Source organism: Salvelinus namaycush, chromosome 25 (genome assembly GCF_016432855.1).
Source record: "Salvelinus namaycush isolate Seneca chromosome 25, SaNama_1.0, whole genome shotgun sequence".
NCBI lineage: Eukaryota > Metazoa > Chordata > Actinopteri > Salmoniformes > Salmonidae > Salvelinus > Salvelinus namaycush.
Genome location: NC_052331.1, coordinates 6,394,058 through 6,410,084, shown reverse-complemented (window position 1 = coordinate 6,410,084; position 16,027 = coordinate 6,394,058). Strand labels below are relative to the sequence as shown.

Sequence of the window (16,027 nt, the reverse complement as noted above, 5' to 3'; positions counted from 1 at the left end):
TTGGTTCCCTATCCTTTGTTGTCCACTCTACACCAATAATAGACAACTACTATGGGACTCCCAATCCCGGCCGGATGTGATACATCCTGGATTCGAACCAGGGGCTGTAGTGGCGCTTCTTGCACTGAGATGCAGTGGCTTAGACCGCTGTGTCCATGTGTGTGTGTTAACTATGTCACTGTACTAAAATGCTTAAAAGGCCGCAAATTTTTTAAATATCGGTTAGCGGTATCGTTTTTGGGGCAAGGAAAATATTGTCCAAAAATGTAATATCGGTGCATCCCTTTATTCTAAAATTGATTATATTATAAACATTTTCCTCATCATTCTACACACAATACCCCATAAGGCCATCACAATACCCCATAATGCCAAAGCAAAAACAGGTTTAGATTTTTTGCAAATGTATTAAAACTATTCCCCAGGATATCTAGTCTGAGTAATGTAAGATGTACGATCCCAGGATAACTTGCCTGAGTAATGTAAGATGTACGATCCCAGGATAACTAGTCTCAGAGTAATGTAAGTCTTAGATAGTTTTAACCCATTACAGTCTAAGCCCTGTCTGAGGAGGGGGGGGGGGGGGGGGTCTTCTAAGCTATATGGAATTGTTTGTACTGTTTTAAGAAGGTTATACCAAGGATAATTTTGCTATTTGATTTTGAACTGTAAGTCCCATGGAAGTATCAACAAAAAATATTTGGCCATACTGCTATAACCCATATACTAATGCATTGCATTTCATTTACAACATGGAACAACAGTCCCCCAAAACATCTAAAAGAAGTTTGTTCTGAAGTGTCTGTCCTGTATCTGAGAGATATAAAAAATTATATCTATATTCTTTTTTTTTTTTTACATGTCTTTAACCCCCTTTTTTTTGTCACTTAAGTCTTTCCACATTTTGTTAGGTTACAGCCTTATTCTACAATGGATTAGATAAATAAAAATCCTCATCAATCTACACACAATACCCCGTAATGACAAAGAGAAAATAGGTTTGGAGAAAAAAAATCACATTTATTAAAAATAAATACAGAAATACCTTATTTACATAAGTATTCAGACCTTTTGCTATGAGACTTGAAATTGACCTCAGGTGCATACTGTTTCCATTGATCATTGTTGAGATGTTTCTACAACTTGATTGGAGTGCACCTGTGGTAAATTCAATTGATTGGACATGATTTGGAAAGGCACACACCTGTCTGACTACCACAGCATTTTGAAGCGATACGCCATCCCATCTGGTTTGTGCTTAGTGGGACTATCATTTGTTTTTCAACAGGACAATGACCCAACACACCTCCAGGCTGTGTAAGGGCTATTTGACCAAAAAGGAGAGTGATGGAGTGCTGCATCAGATGACCTGGCCTTCACAATTACCCGACCTCAACCCAATTGAGATGTTTTGGGATGAGTTGGACCACAGAGTGAAGGAAAAGCAGCCAACAAGTGCTCAGCATATGTGGGAACTCCTTCAAGACTGTTGGAAAAGCATTCCAGGTGAAGCTGGTTGAGAGAATGCCAAGAGTGTGCAAAGCTGTCATCAAGGCAAAGGGTGGCTACTTTGAAAAATATATTTGGAATTGTTTAACACTTTTTTGGGTTACTACATGATTCCATATGTGTTCTCATAGTTTTCTTATTCATATATATGAATAAGAATAACCCTTGAATGTGTAGGTGTGTCCAAACTTTGACTAATACTGTATATCTCATGAATGTTTTTGCATTCAGTTACAAAAAGTCACTTTCTTACCACTTCTTCCATAGGCAAACATGTAAGGAAAGCTTTTTTTTTAATTAAAGGGGATGCTGTCAAAAATGTATTGAATTCAAATGGATTTACCCAGCCTACAAAGCACTACAGCCACTCTGTGATGACCAGTTCTGCTCTTTTATTGAGGGATCTAGTCTAGATTAAACCTCATAGGAAGACAGTTTTATCATGTGGAGGTTTCATTCAGGTCTCTGTTTAACGAGATACTCTGTTTGTCTTTGGCAGGAGAGATACCAGACTCTCACTCTGACAGCGGGAAGAGTCCTTCAGGGGAACCAGACCCAGAGATGCCCAAACCAGCGAGACAACACCACTGCTCCCACTGTGAAAAGAGTTTTTGCTGGTTAGGGAACCTAAAACTGCATGAGAGGACACACACTGGAGAAAAGCCTTTCCAATGCTCCCAGTGTGGAAAGAGCTTTGCTGTGTTAGCTAACCTGAAAAGGCACGAGAGAATACACACAGGAGAAAAGCCTTATCACTGTTCCCAATGTGGAATGAGTTTTAATCAGGATGGGGACCTAAAAGCTCATAAGAGGAAACACACAGGAGAAAAGCCTTTCCAATGTTCCCAGTGTGGAAAGAGTTTTACTAAGATAGGGCAATTAAAAGAACATGAGAGAATACACAAAGGAGAAAAGCCATTCCAATGTTCCCATTGTGGAAAGAGTTTTACTCGGATAGGAAACCTAAAAAAGCATGCGAGACTACACACAGGAGAAAAGCCTTACCAATGTTCTCAGTGTGGAAAGAGTTTTGCCGTGTTAGCTAACCTGAAAAGGCATGAGAGAATACACACAGGAGAAAAGCCTCATCACTGTTCCCACTGTGGAATGAGTTTTACTCAGTTATGGGACCTACAAGCTCATGAGAGGATACACACAGGAGAAAAGCCTTTCCAATGTTCCCAGTGTGGAAAGAGTTTTACTCAGATAGGGCACCTGAAAGCTCATGAGAGGATACACACAGGAGAAAAGCCTTACCAATGTTCCCAGTGTGAAAAGAGTTTTACCATGTTAACTAACCTGAAAAGGCATGAGAGAATACACACAGGAGAAAAGCATTTTCTGCTCCCAGTGTAAAAATAGATTTTCACGAATGGGACCTTAACACTCATGAGAGGATACAGAGGGGAAAAGCCTTTCCAATGCTCCCAGTCTGGAAAGGGTTTTACCTGGTCAAGTAGCCTGAAGGAGCATAAGAGGACACACACGATAAAAGTCCTACCACTGCTCTCTTTGTGGAAGGACATTCAGAGAACCTGAAATCAAATGAGAGAATAGAAAGGCTGACTTATATTTTTGACTCAGAATGTGTGTTTTTGTTTATGCCACATGAAATCATATTGTGTATGCTTTCACCTGTCTATATAAGGTCCCACAGTTGACAATGCATGTCAGAGCAAACACCAAGCAATGAGGTTGAAGAAATTGTCCTTAGACCCCCGAGACAGGGTTGTCGCTTGGAGTTTGCCAAAAAGGCACCTTAAGGACTCTCAGACCATGAGAAACAAGATTCTCTGGTCTGATGAAACCAAGATTGAACTCTTTGGCCTGAATGCATTTTGGCAACCTCCAAGCTGGTTGTCATGTGCCTTCCGTCTGACCACTCTACCATAAAGACCTGATTGGTGGAGTGCTGCAGAGATGGTTATCATTCTGGAAGGTTCTCCCATCTCCACAGAGAAAATCTGTAGCTCTGTCAGAGTGACCATCGGGTTCTTGGTCCCTTCCCTGACGATTGCCCTTCTCCACCGATTGCTCAGTTCTGCTGGGCGGCCAGCTCTTGGAGGTTCTTGGTGGTTCCAAACTTCTTCCATTTAAGAATGATGGAGGCCACTGTGTTCTTGGGGACCTTCAATGCTGCAGAAATGTTTTGGTACCCTTCCCCAGATATGTGCCTCGACACAATCCTGTCTCAGAGCTCAACGGATAATTCCTTTGACCTCATTGCTTGGTTTTTGCTCTGACATCCACTGTTACCTGTGGGACCTTATATAGACAGGTGTGTGCCTTTCCAAATCATGTCCAGTCAATTAAATTTACCACAGGTGGGCTCCAATCAAGTTGTAGAAACATCTCAAGGATGATTCGTGGAATCAGGATGCATCTGAGCTCAATTTCGAGTCTCATAGTAAAGGGTCTGAATACTTAAGTAAATAAATGTGCATAAATGTCTAAACTTGTTTTTGGGTTGTCATTATGGGGTATTGTGATGTCATTATGGGGTATTGTGATGTCATTATGGGGTATTGTGTGTAGATTTGATGAGGGGGAAAAATCTTCAATTTTAGAATAAGGCTGAAACGTAACAAAATGTGGAAAAAGTGAAGGGGTCTGAATACTTAACGAATGCACTGTATACCGCTGGCAGAGTTTTCTACCCCTGGCAGTTTTGTACACGGTTACGTGATACGTGGTATAGAAAAGTCCAATCTTAGGAGAGTCCATGGGAGGCACTATACTGTGTGTTTGCAGGTGTCTATCTGGTCAAAACCACTGATACAGGTGCCCCTCCACCCTCTGGTGGGATGGATCACGTCTACAGAGAAACCTAGATTCAAATACTTAGATGTGTGTGTATTGGGTATATGTTGTGAAATTGTTAGATATTACTTGTTAGATATTACTGCACTGTCGGAGCTTGAACCACAAGCATTTCACTACACCCGCAAAAACATCTGCTAAACATGTGTATGTGACCAATAAAATGTGATACGATTTTGATTAGAAATAAACGTCCTGTTTATCAAAGGTGCTTTTGGCTGGGGTCAAAATGACTCCAAAGGATTTGAATTTGTTAAAAGTCCATATTGATACAGAAACACTAAACCATGATTTAGATTTATTAAGAACAAGTTGATTGACAAAGTCATGAAAAATTGGAAGAATTGAATAAATCACATTTTGGCTATGATAAAAGATATGCCTCTGGGGTCAAAATGATCCATGTCAGAAGTATGGTTCAATGCAAGTATGTAGTGAGTGTAAAGTTTGTTTTAAATTCTTACTCATTAAAAACGAATAAATCAACACATGCTTCTCTTTAAACGACTTAATATAATATTAAACTTAATAAATTAAAAATAAACGTTTGGTTCCTCAACTGCGTTGCCCACTCCAGTCAGCAGTCTTAGGTTCAGGCGATGCTGCCAGTGTGACGTATAATCTAGTGGACGGGACGCTCCTTCAACAACAACAGCTAGTCAGACACCTCCGTAGCTTTCTAGCAAACATAGCTACAACATTCACGCTCTTTACACTGTTTTGGTGTATATTAGTCGATGTGTATTAAACACACTTCTGTCGTATGTACTTGTTGGCCCATTTAATTAACGTTATATATGTACGTTGTTTGTCAGCTAGCTGGTTTGCTAAATTAGCTTAGAACTAGGCTAGTTGCTAATGCTAGCTAGCTAACATCCCCGACCATGAGTTCACTAAGCTACTCTCCTGCTAAAGAAGAGGAGGTCTACTGTACGGAGAACGAAGCTCTCATTAAAGAGGCAGAGGAGGCTGTCACTACAAAAACAAGTAGAGGGTGAGGCTGTTACCGTGAAAGAAGAAGAGAAAGACTCGTTCAGAGTGAAAGAGGAGGAGGATGTTACAGTAAAAGAAGAGGAAGAGATAGATGCAGTTTTTGGAGTGAGAGAGGAGGGGGAGATGACTGTCACATTGGAGGGAGAAGAGGAGGTTGGAGATCTGTTTAACACCAGTAAGTACCGTCTCTGCAGTCGTTGAACCAATATGCAGTAAAGGGGTTCTACACTGTAATGTTGTTCTGTAGGAATGGCTGAAGCTACACTGTAACGTGTAGAACATCAAGAGTGGACCATGAACAAAACGTTAACAATTGATCAAATGACAATGCCTGAAATACTGTAGTCCTCAATATCTCTTATTAGATTAGCCCAATATGTAGTCTTAAAGGGGCAATCAGCAGTTGTTACATTCATTTAGGGACTTATACATTAATGATATGTACCCATCTGTTTCTTGAAGAATTCACTTATAAATGCCTAATGAGCTTAGTTCAACTGTCGTACCCCATCAGAACCCAAAATATAAGCTATTTGTTTTACTCCAATGTTTGTCAGTAAAGATAAACACTGTTTTTCCTCAAAACATGGTTAAATCTATAATGTTGATATCATGGATGGTTGCATTTCTCCAGCACCATCCCTCAGCTTTTTACCGAAATGGGCGGGGAGTACGCTTTGTTATTGTTTCTACTAGAGGTCGACCGATTATGATTTTTCAACGCCGATACCGATTATTGGAGGACCAAAAAAGCCGATACCGATCAATCGAAAGATTAAAAAAAATACATATATATATATATATATACACACACACACACACATTTTTGGGACCGTCGCTTGGGACCGAAGAAGTTGGGGGACAGAGAAACTTCTTTGCCAACGGAGCGAGTGATTGAAGTCTGTCCTCATTCTGCTTCCACCACTCCAAAGGCAAGCCGCTCTTTCTGTCAATGACAGGCTCTGTGAGGTAACGCTCAAACTCAATTTCAAAACTGCACTGGACTTCAGCCCTGCCCTCTTGGCTTCCAAGGATTCTAGCGTAGAGGCTGTCCACCAGACTGGGTGGCTGATCTACCTGGACTTTTTGCACCTGGATCTGGGTCCTCCTCTTCACTCGTCCCATCTGCTGTGGCTCTGGGAATTGGTTTCCTTAGTAGGTCAGACTCCTCCTTCAGCCACTCTTTTGCTTTCTCTAGTGCTGTCCCTGAGGTGAAGGCATAGCTCTTGTAACGTGGATCCAGGACAGTTGCCAGCACCAGGCACTTTGTCTCCTCGGCCTTGGAGAACCTCCTTGTCAGACTGTCCAACATGGTCTTCCGTAAAGTTTTGATGCCTTGAGTAGAAGAACCCTCCTGCTGTAGCATCAGCTTCAGCACCGACACACTGGGGATGAGGCATGCGGCTGTAGAGTTGGAGTGGCTCATCTCCAGTGTCACCTCCTCCATAGGTGCCAGTCTCTCAATTAGGTTAGAGACAATGTCCCACTGTGCAGCAGACAAACTGCTGATGTGTCCGTATTCACCTGCATACACATTCAGTGCACGCCTCTTATTCTGCCCTTGAGTTGCGTTCCCATGCAAAACTAGACAGATAGCTAACAACTAAGTCTTCAATAAAACTCCCAAGGCGTGACTTTTCTTGAATGAATATATTGAAAACGTTTATGTTGTAAAACTGCAAAATACAGAAAATAATATACTTTAGTATTCAATTCACACCGACATATTGTAGCTGTACATTATACATTTGAAGTTGCATAAATACAAAGCACGTGCTAAGGTACCATGCATCTGGCATGATGCCAAACATATAGCTAATTGTTACTCATATGGTAATTGGCTAACTCCTTTCATTACTCTAATCATGTATAACCATCTATGTAGAATAACAAAGCATATTACACTAGAAACAGTAACAAAACTACAGTATTGTATATTTTACAATTCGTTTGCATGACGCACGAGCAAAGTAATACAGCTAACGGCATACATGAAAGGCATTGCAATTTGTGGGAGTAAATGCAACCAACCAACATTGATATGTAAGCAACTCTATCAATAACAAGATTATCATCACTAGCTAAATGCTTGAATCGAACTTACAAACAAATATTTTCCAAGGCTGAAGCGTGACAAGAAATAACTACACTGAATGACCTGCACCGTAGCGTTGTTTTTAGCTGCTTCTATGCGTGCAGAACGAATTCTCTACTTCCTGTTTGCGTAGTCTTTCTAAGTACCAGAAAGCTCCACTAGGGGGCGAATAACACAATGGAACACAATGAAAATACATTTTGACCGTTGTAATAAAATAATCTGTTACCTTCTAACAGGATGGCAGCACACCTCTGTTCAAACATTCTCTGCAACATTTGTAGTGTTGAGTTCCAGCGAGTTTGAACTGCTTGGATGATGCTGTGTTTGGGAAGGCCAAGCTTTTCCTGAATGGCCCTCAGCCTCTGTTTGGCCAGTACAGAGTGGTCAAAGTGAGTTGCACAGCTCTTAAACATGGCAATAATGTCTAGCACAGCTCTCTGACTGGATAGGCCATCATTGATTACAAGTTGTAGGGTGTGTGCACTGCAGCTGAAGTCTGGAAGCTCTGCCAGTCTCATACCTTTCACCATGTTTGCCCCACTGTCCCTGAGGACCAGCACTACTGGTCTGTGTGGATTTCCCAGTATTCCAACATGGTCAAAAACATCTCTCTGATGTAGTTTCCTGTGTGTGATCCAGTCATAGTCTTGACATTCAGCACAACCTGCTTTCTTGTCCAGACATTGTCAATGAAATGTCCAGTAAGGCTCATCAGGGACTCTGTAGTGGCCTGACCAGCAGTCAGTTGTGAATGCCATGTGTGGTGCGTTCACTGGTGCCACCAGATTCTTCACTTTCATCACAACTCTTTCATGTGTTTTATCTAGCATTTCGGTGCGAAATAATTTTTCATCTTTGATCCTGTACCGGGGTTCATCAAGAGTAATCAGCCACTGAAAACCAACCTCAGACACCACTGTGAATGGCTGGTTGTCAGTGGCAATCATCTCAATAATTGCTACATCCATCTTCTTGGCCCTTGGGTCTTTATCCTGCCATTTTGCTTCTTTATTAACAAGTTGTAAGATTGTAGCCTGCGATGTCTGTGACGTGTCTGTATCACTTTTTCCGTTTGCTTTTTTCCTCATTGCCTCCTTTATGGGCTTCTGGGTGGGTGTAATTAAGGTGATTCCACGGGTTAGTGGTATTTTTTGATTTAGCCGTTGCTGATCCCATGCTTACATCTTTATCACAAATAAGACACCTTGCTTTCCCTGGTGCCAATTCCATGTAGTAGTCCCACACTGGTGCTCTGCTTTTCTCTGCCATCTGTAACACACACACACACACACACACACACACACACACACACACACACACACACACACACACACACACACACACACACACACACACACACACACACACACACACACACACACACACAGCTCTGAAGTGACAAGGATACTGAAGAGTCTGCTTAGGAGACAAATACTCTCAACTGTTTGAATAATACAAATAGAGTTTAAGTTACCTGTGATGAATGTTGAAAACAAAAAATGTAATTAATATATGCAGGAAATCCTATTTTAATAATGGACATGGTAAGAATCGACTACCAAAGTGTGAGTCATAATCCCCATGACACCTCCTAGCAAAATTTGAAAAGCAGTTCCTTCATTCATTTATTCCATAGGATATTTTTAGATTCACTTAAAATAAGGTCTGTTTCATGTAGGCTTACACCACCTTGCCAATTTTCTAACTGTGTAGATATCCATAGGATAAGGTAACTCTGATCAATAAAAGCGAAGATACTTTTTTTGTAGAGTGGATTGATGAAAATATGTTGACAAACGTTACCTTATCCTAGTGAGATTTACACGGGTATCAAAACGTCGAGGCGGTTTAAGCCTGCACGAAACACAGACCTTATTTGAAGTAGATCAAGACCTTCTCTATGGAAGAAATGAACGGTAAAATAACGAAGGAACCCCTTTTCAAGTTCAGCCGCGTGTTATTATAGGAATTATGACGCGTCGACTATTTTTCTCTAAACCATATACCTTTGACTATTACGAGCCTGCTGCTGCCTACCACCGCTCAGTCAGACTGCTCTATCAAGTATCAAATCATAGACTTAACTATAATATAATAAACACACAAATACGAGCCTTAAGTCATTATGGTCAAATCCGGAAACTATCATTTCAGGGGGTAACCTGTGGCGGATGAATCAGAATTAGTTTGGTAACATAGATAAATAAGATGTTTTATCTGCATAATATGCTTATGTGAGATACTTGTCATTAGAATATATCCTTAAAGACTATATTGTTGGCAGTTGCACTTTTCCCTCAGCTAGGGCTCAGTCACTTGGGGCCCAGAGAGGGGAGAGGTCAGGCTTGTCTTTCACATGTCCCTGATGCTATGCAGCATATCAGAAAGGGAAGAGGACAGAATGGAACATTGTCTTCATATGTGAATGTGTCTTTACCTATTCTTAAACCATGTGAAGGGATGGCGTGATTAATGGGGAACCAATTACTTGTCTCCACAATGTCTGTGCACCAGTCACTCGTGTGCCATCGTGTGGTGATTTCACCCACCCTGAGACCTACACTACTGTTATACTAGCCCCACTCACCCTGAGACCTACACTACTGTTATCCTAGCCCCACCCACCCTGAGACCTACACTACTGTTATACTAGCCCCACTCACCCTGAGACCTACACTACTGTTATCCTAGCCCCACTCACCCTGAGACCTACACTACTGTTATCCTAGCCCCACCCACCCTGAGACCTACACTACTGTTATACTAGCCCCACCCACCCTGAGACCTACACTACTGTTATCCTAGCCCCACCCACCCTGAGACCTACACTACTGTTATCCTAGCCCCACCCACCCTGAGACCTACACTACTGTTATCCTAGCCCCACTCACCCTGAGACCTACACTACTGTTATCCTAGCCCCACCCACCCTGAGACCTACACTACTGTTATACTAGCCCCACCCACCCTGAGACCTACACTACTGTTATCCTAGCCCCACCCACCCTGAGACCTACACTACTGTTATCCTAGCCCCACCCACCCTGAGACCTACACTACTGTTATCCTAGCCCCACTCACCCTGAGACCTACACTACTGTTATCCTAGCCCCACCCACCCTGAGACCTACACTACTGTTATACTAGCCCCACCCACCCTGAGACCTACACTACTGTTATCCTAGCCCCACCCACCCTGAGACCTACACTACTGTTATCCTAGCCCCACCCACCCTGAGACCTACACTACTGTTATCCTAGCCCCACTCACCCTGAGACCTACACTACTGTTATCCTAGCCCCACCCACCCTGAGACCTACACTACTGTTATCCTAGCCCCACCCACCCTGAGACCTACACTACTGTTATCCTAGCCCCACTCACCCTGAGACCTACACTACTGTTATCCTAGCCCCACCCACCCTGAGACCTACACTACTGTTATCCTAGCCCCACCCACCCTGAGACCTACACTACTGTTATCCTAGCCCCACTCACCCTGAGACCTACACTACTGTTATACTAGCCCCACTCACCCTGAGACCTACACTACTGTTATCCTAGCCCCACCCACCCTGAGACCTACACTACTGTTATACTAGCCCCACTCACCCTGAGACCTACACTACTGTTATCCTAGCCCCACCCACCCTGAGACCTACACTACTGTTATCCTAGCCCCACCCACCCTGAGACCTACACTACTGTTATCCTAGCCCCACTCACCCTGAGACCTACACTACTGTTATACTAGCCCCACTCACCCTGAGACCTACACTACTGTTATCCTAGCCCCACCCACCCTGAGACCTACACTACTGTTATCCTAGCCCCACTCACCCTGAGACCTACACTACTGTTATACTAGCCCCACTCACCCTGAGACCTACACTACTGTTATCCTAGCCCCACCCACCCTGAGACCTACACTACTGTTATACTAGCCCCACTCACCCTGAGACCTACACTACTGTTATCCTAGCCCCACCCACCCTGAGACCTACACTACTGTTATCCTAGCCCCACCCACCCTGAGACCTACACTACTGTTATCCTAGCCCCACTCACCCTGAGACCTACACTACTGTTATACTAGCCCCACTCACCCTGAGACCTACACTACTGTTATCCTAGCCCCACCCACCCTGAGACCTACACTACTGTTATCCTAGCCCCACTCACCCTGAGACCTACACTACTGTTATCCTAGCCCCACCCACCCTGAGACCTACACTACTGTTATCCTAGCCCCACCCACCCTGAGACCTACACTACTGTTATCCTAGCCCCACCCACCCTGAGACCTACACTACTGTTATCCTAGCCCCACCCACCCTGAGACCTACACTACTGTTATCCTAGCCCCACCCACCCTGAGACCTACACTACTGTTATCCTAGCCCCACCAAGATCATGGTATTGGTAGGATAATGGCTGCGGCTTTGTGGGTATGAAGTGCTGTTATGAACAGAGGCTGCATCATAGGTCAGCCAGACAGGGATTGTTACACCCACACCAATGATCAAGGACATCAGCTGTTACACCCACACCAATGACATCAGCTGTTACACCCACACCAATGATCAAGGACATCAGCTGTTACACCCACACCAATGATCAAGGACATCAGCTGTTACACCCACACCAATGACCAAGGGCATCAGCTGTTACACCCACACCAATGACCAAGGACATCAGCTGTTACACCCACACCAATGACCAAGGACATCAGCTGTTACACCCACACCAATGACCAAGGACATCAGCTGTTACACCCACACCAATGACCAAGGACATCAGCTGTTACACCCACACCAATGACCAAGGACATCAGCTGCAAATCTGTGCAATATCAGACTAAATTAGAGTAACAACAGAATAAAACAGAAACAGGGAATGTTCAATTACCCAAAAAGACACTATACTTCATTCAAAGAATCAACACTTTATTTCATATCATAAAGAACACCTGTGGAAATGGGCAGTGGGTTTAGACATCCATCTGACTCCAAAACAAGACATGATTGAACAGTTGAATAGTGTCTAATCCAAATAATCAGCACAATGTCAGGTGTTAGTGCAGGGTTGGAACAGAAACCTGCACACCCAGTAGCTAGATTTCTAGCAGCAAGGTTGGCCATGCATTTTCTAGGTCTATGCATCGTTGCTTTAACAGTATTGGTGTAGTCATACGACTTATTCTAACAGTAAACCAATAGCATATTCAGAGCATTTAGAAAGTATTCAGACCCCTTGACTTTTTCCACATTTTCTTACGTTACAGCCTTATTCTAAAATGTATTAAATCATATTTTGTTCATCATTAATCTACACACAATACCCCATAATGACAAAGTGAAAAACAGAAATACGTTATTTACATAAGTGTTCAGACCCTTTGCTATGAGACTCGAAATTGAGCTCAGGTGCATCTTGTTTCCATTGATCATCCTTGAGATGTTTCTACAACTTGATTGAGGTCCACCTGCGGTAAATTCAATTGGACATGATTTGGGCACACACCTGTCTATATAAGGTCCCACAGTTGACAGTGCATGTCAGAACAAAAACCAAGCCATGAGGTCGAAGGAATTGTCCGTAGAGCTCTGAGACAGGATTGTGTCGAGGCACAGATCTGGGGAAGGGTACCAAAAAATGTCTGCAGTATTGAAGGTCCCCAAGAACACAGTGGCCTCCATCATTCTTAAATGGAAGATGTTTGGAACCACCGAGACTCTTCAAACAGAGCAATCAGGGGAGAAGGGCCTTGTTCAAGGATGTGACCAAGAACCCGCTGGTCACTCTGACAGAGCTCCAGAGTTCCTCTGTGGAGATGGGAGAATCTTCCAGAAGTACAACCATCTATACAGCACTCCAACAATCAGGCCTTTATGATAGAGTGGCCAGATGGAAGTCACTCCTCAGTAAAAGGCACATGACAGCCCACTTGGAGTTTGCCAAAAGGCACCTAAAGAACTCTTGACGATTAGAAACAAGATTCTCTGGTCTGATGAAACCAAGATTGAACTCTTTGGCCTGAATGCCAAGCATCACGTCTGGAGGAAACCAGGCACCATCCCTACGGTGAAGCATGGTGGTGGCAGCATCATGCTGTGGGGATGTTTTCAGTGGCAAGGACTGGCAGACTAGTCAGGATCGAGGGAAAGATGAACGGAGCAAAGTACAAAGATGTTTCTACTGATGAAGCTCAGTATCTTTTTGATACTGTCGCAAAGCTAACTAAAAAGCAGCATTCCCCAAGTGAGGATGCGTTTCACTTCAGCAGTAATAAATTCATGAACTTCTTTGAGGAAAAGATCATGATCATTAGAAAGCAAATTACGGGCTCCTCTTTAAATCTGCGTATTCCTCCAAAGCTCAGCTGTCCTGAGTCTGCACAACTCTGCCAGGACCTAGGATCAAGAGAGACACTCAAGTGTTTTAGTACTATATCTCTTGACACAATGATGAAAATAATCATGGTCTCTAAACCTTCAAGCTGCATACTGGACCCTATTCCAACTAAACTACTGAAAGAGCTGCTTCCTGTGCTTGGCCCTCCTATGTTGAACATAATAAACGGCTCTCTATCCACCGGATGTGTACCAAACTCACTAAAAGTGGCAGTAATAAAGCCTCTCTTGAAAAAGCCAAACCTTGACCCAGAAAATATAAAAAACTATCGGCCTATATCGAATCTTCCATTCCTCTCAATTTTTAGAAAAAGCTGTTGCACAGCAACTCACTGCCTTCCTGAAGACAAACAATGTATACGAAATGCTTCAGTCTGGTTTTAGATCCCATCATAGCACTGAGACTGCACTTGTGAAGGTGGTAAATTACCTTTTAATGGCGTCAGACCGAGGCTCTGCATCTGTCCTCGTGCTCCTAGACCTTAGTGCTGCCTTTGATACCATCGATCACCACATTCTTTTGGAGAGATTGGAAACCCAAATTGGTCTACACGGACAAGTTCTGGCCTGGTTTAGATCTTATCTGTTGGAAAGATATCAGTTCGTCTCTGTGAATGGTTTGTCCTCTGACAAATCAACTGTAAATTTTGGTGTTCCTCAAGGTTCCGTTTTAGGACCACTATTGTTTTCACTATATATTTTACCTCTTGGGGATGTCATTCGAAAACATAATGTTAACTTTCACTGCTATGCGCATGACACACAGCTGTACATTTCAATGAAACATGGTGAAGCCCCAAAATTGCCCTCGCTAGAAGCCTGTGTTTCAGACATAAGGAAGTGGATGGCTGAAAACGTTCTACTTTTAAACTCGGACAAAACAGAGATGCTTGTTCTAGGTCCCAAGAAACAAAGAGATCTTCTGTTGAATCTGACAATTAATCTTGATGGTTGTAAAGTCGTCTCAAATTAAAACTGAGAAGGACCTCGGCGTTACTCTGGACCCTGATCTCTCTTTTGACGAACATATCAAGACTGTTTCATGGACAGCCATTTTCCATCTACGTAACATTGCAAAAATCAGAAACTTTCTGTCCAAAAATGATGCAGAAAAATTAATCCATGCTTTTGTTACTTCTAGGTTAGACTACTGCAATGCTCTACTTTCCGGCTACCCAGATAAAGCACTAAATAAACTTCAGTTAGTGCTAAATACAGCTGCTAGAATCCTGACTAGAACCAAAAAAATGTATCATATTACTCCAGTGCTAGCCTCCCTACACTGGCTTCCTGTTAAGGCAAGGGCTGATTTCAAGGTGTTACTGCTAACCTACAAAGCATTACATGGGCTTGCTCCTACCTATCTTTCCGATTTGGTCCTGCCGTACATACCTACACGTACGCTACGGTCACAAGACGCAGGCCTCCTAATTGTCCCTAGAATTTCTAAGCAAACAGCTTGAGGCAGGGCTTTCTCCTATAGATCTCAATTTTTATGGAATGGTCTGCCTACCCATGTGAGAGACGCAGACTCTTTTAAGTCTTTACTGAAGACTCATCTCTTCAGTGGGTCATATGATTGAGTGTAGTCTGGCCCAGGAGTGTGAAGGTGAACGGAAAGGCTCTGGAGCAACGAACCACCCTTGCTGTCTCTTCCTGGCCGGTTCCCCTCTCTCCACTGGGATTCTCTGCCTCTAACCCTATTACAGGGGCTGAGTCACTGGCTTACTGGTGCTCTTTCATGCCGTCCCTAGGAGGGGTGCGTCACTTGAGTGGGTTGAGTCACTGACGTGATCTTCCTGTCTGAGTTGGCGCCCCCCCTTGGGTTGTGCCGTGGCGGAGATCTTTGTGGGCTATACTCGGCCTTGTCTCAGGATGGTAAGTTGGTGGTTGAAGATATCCCTCTAGCGGTGTGGGGGCTGTGCTTTGGCAAAGTGGGTGGGGTTATATCCTTCCTGTTTGGCCCTGTCCAGGGGTATCATCGGATGGGGCCACAGTGTCTCCTGACCCCTCCTGTCTCAGCCTCCAGTATTTATGCTGCAGTAGTTAATGTGTCGGGGGGCTAGGGTCAGTTTGTTATATCTGGAGTACTTCTCCTGTCTTATCCAGTGTCCTGTGTGAATTTAAGTATGCTCTCTCTAATTCTCTCTTTCTTTCTCTCTCTCGGAGGACCTGAGCCCTAGGACCATGCCT

The 16,027-nt window shown here is 43.4% G+C and overlaps 1 pseudogene; it reads right to left on the bottom strand.

Annotated features, from left to right (window-relative positions):
- Positions 1-3,035: 3,035 nt before the first annotated feature.
- LOC120020572 lies at positions 3,036-8,689 on the bottom strand (annotated as a pseudogene).
- Between the last annotated feature and the right edge of the window lie 7,338 nt (positions 8,690-16,027).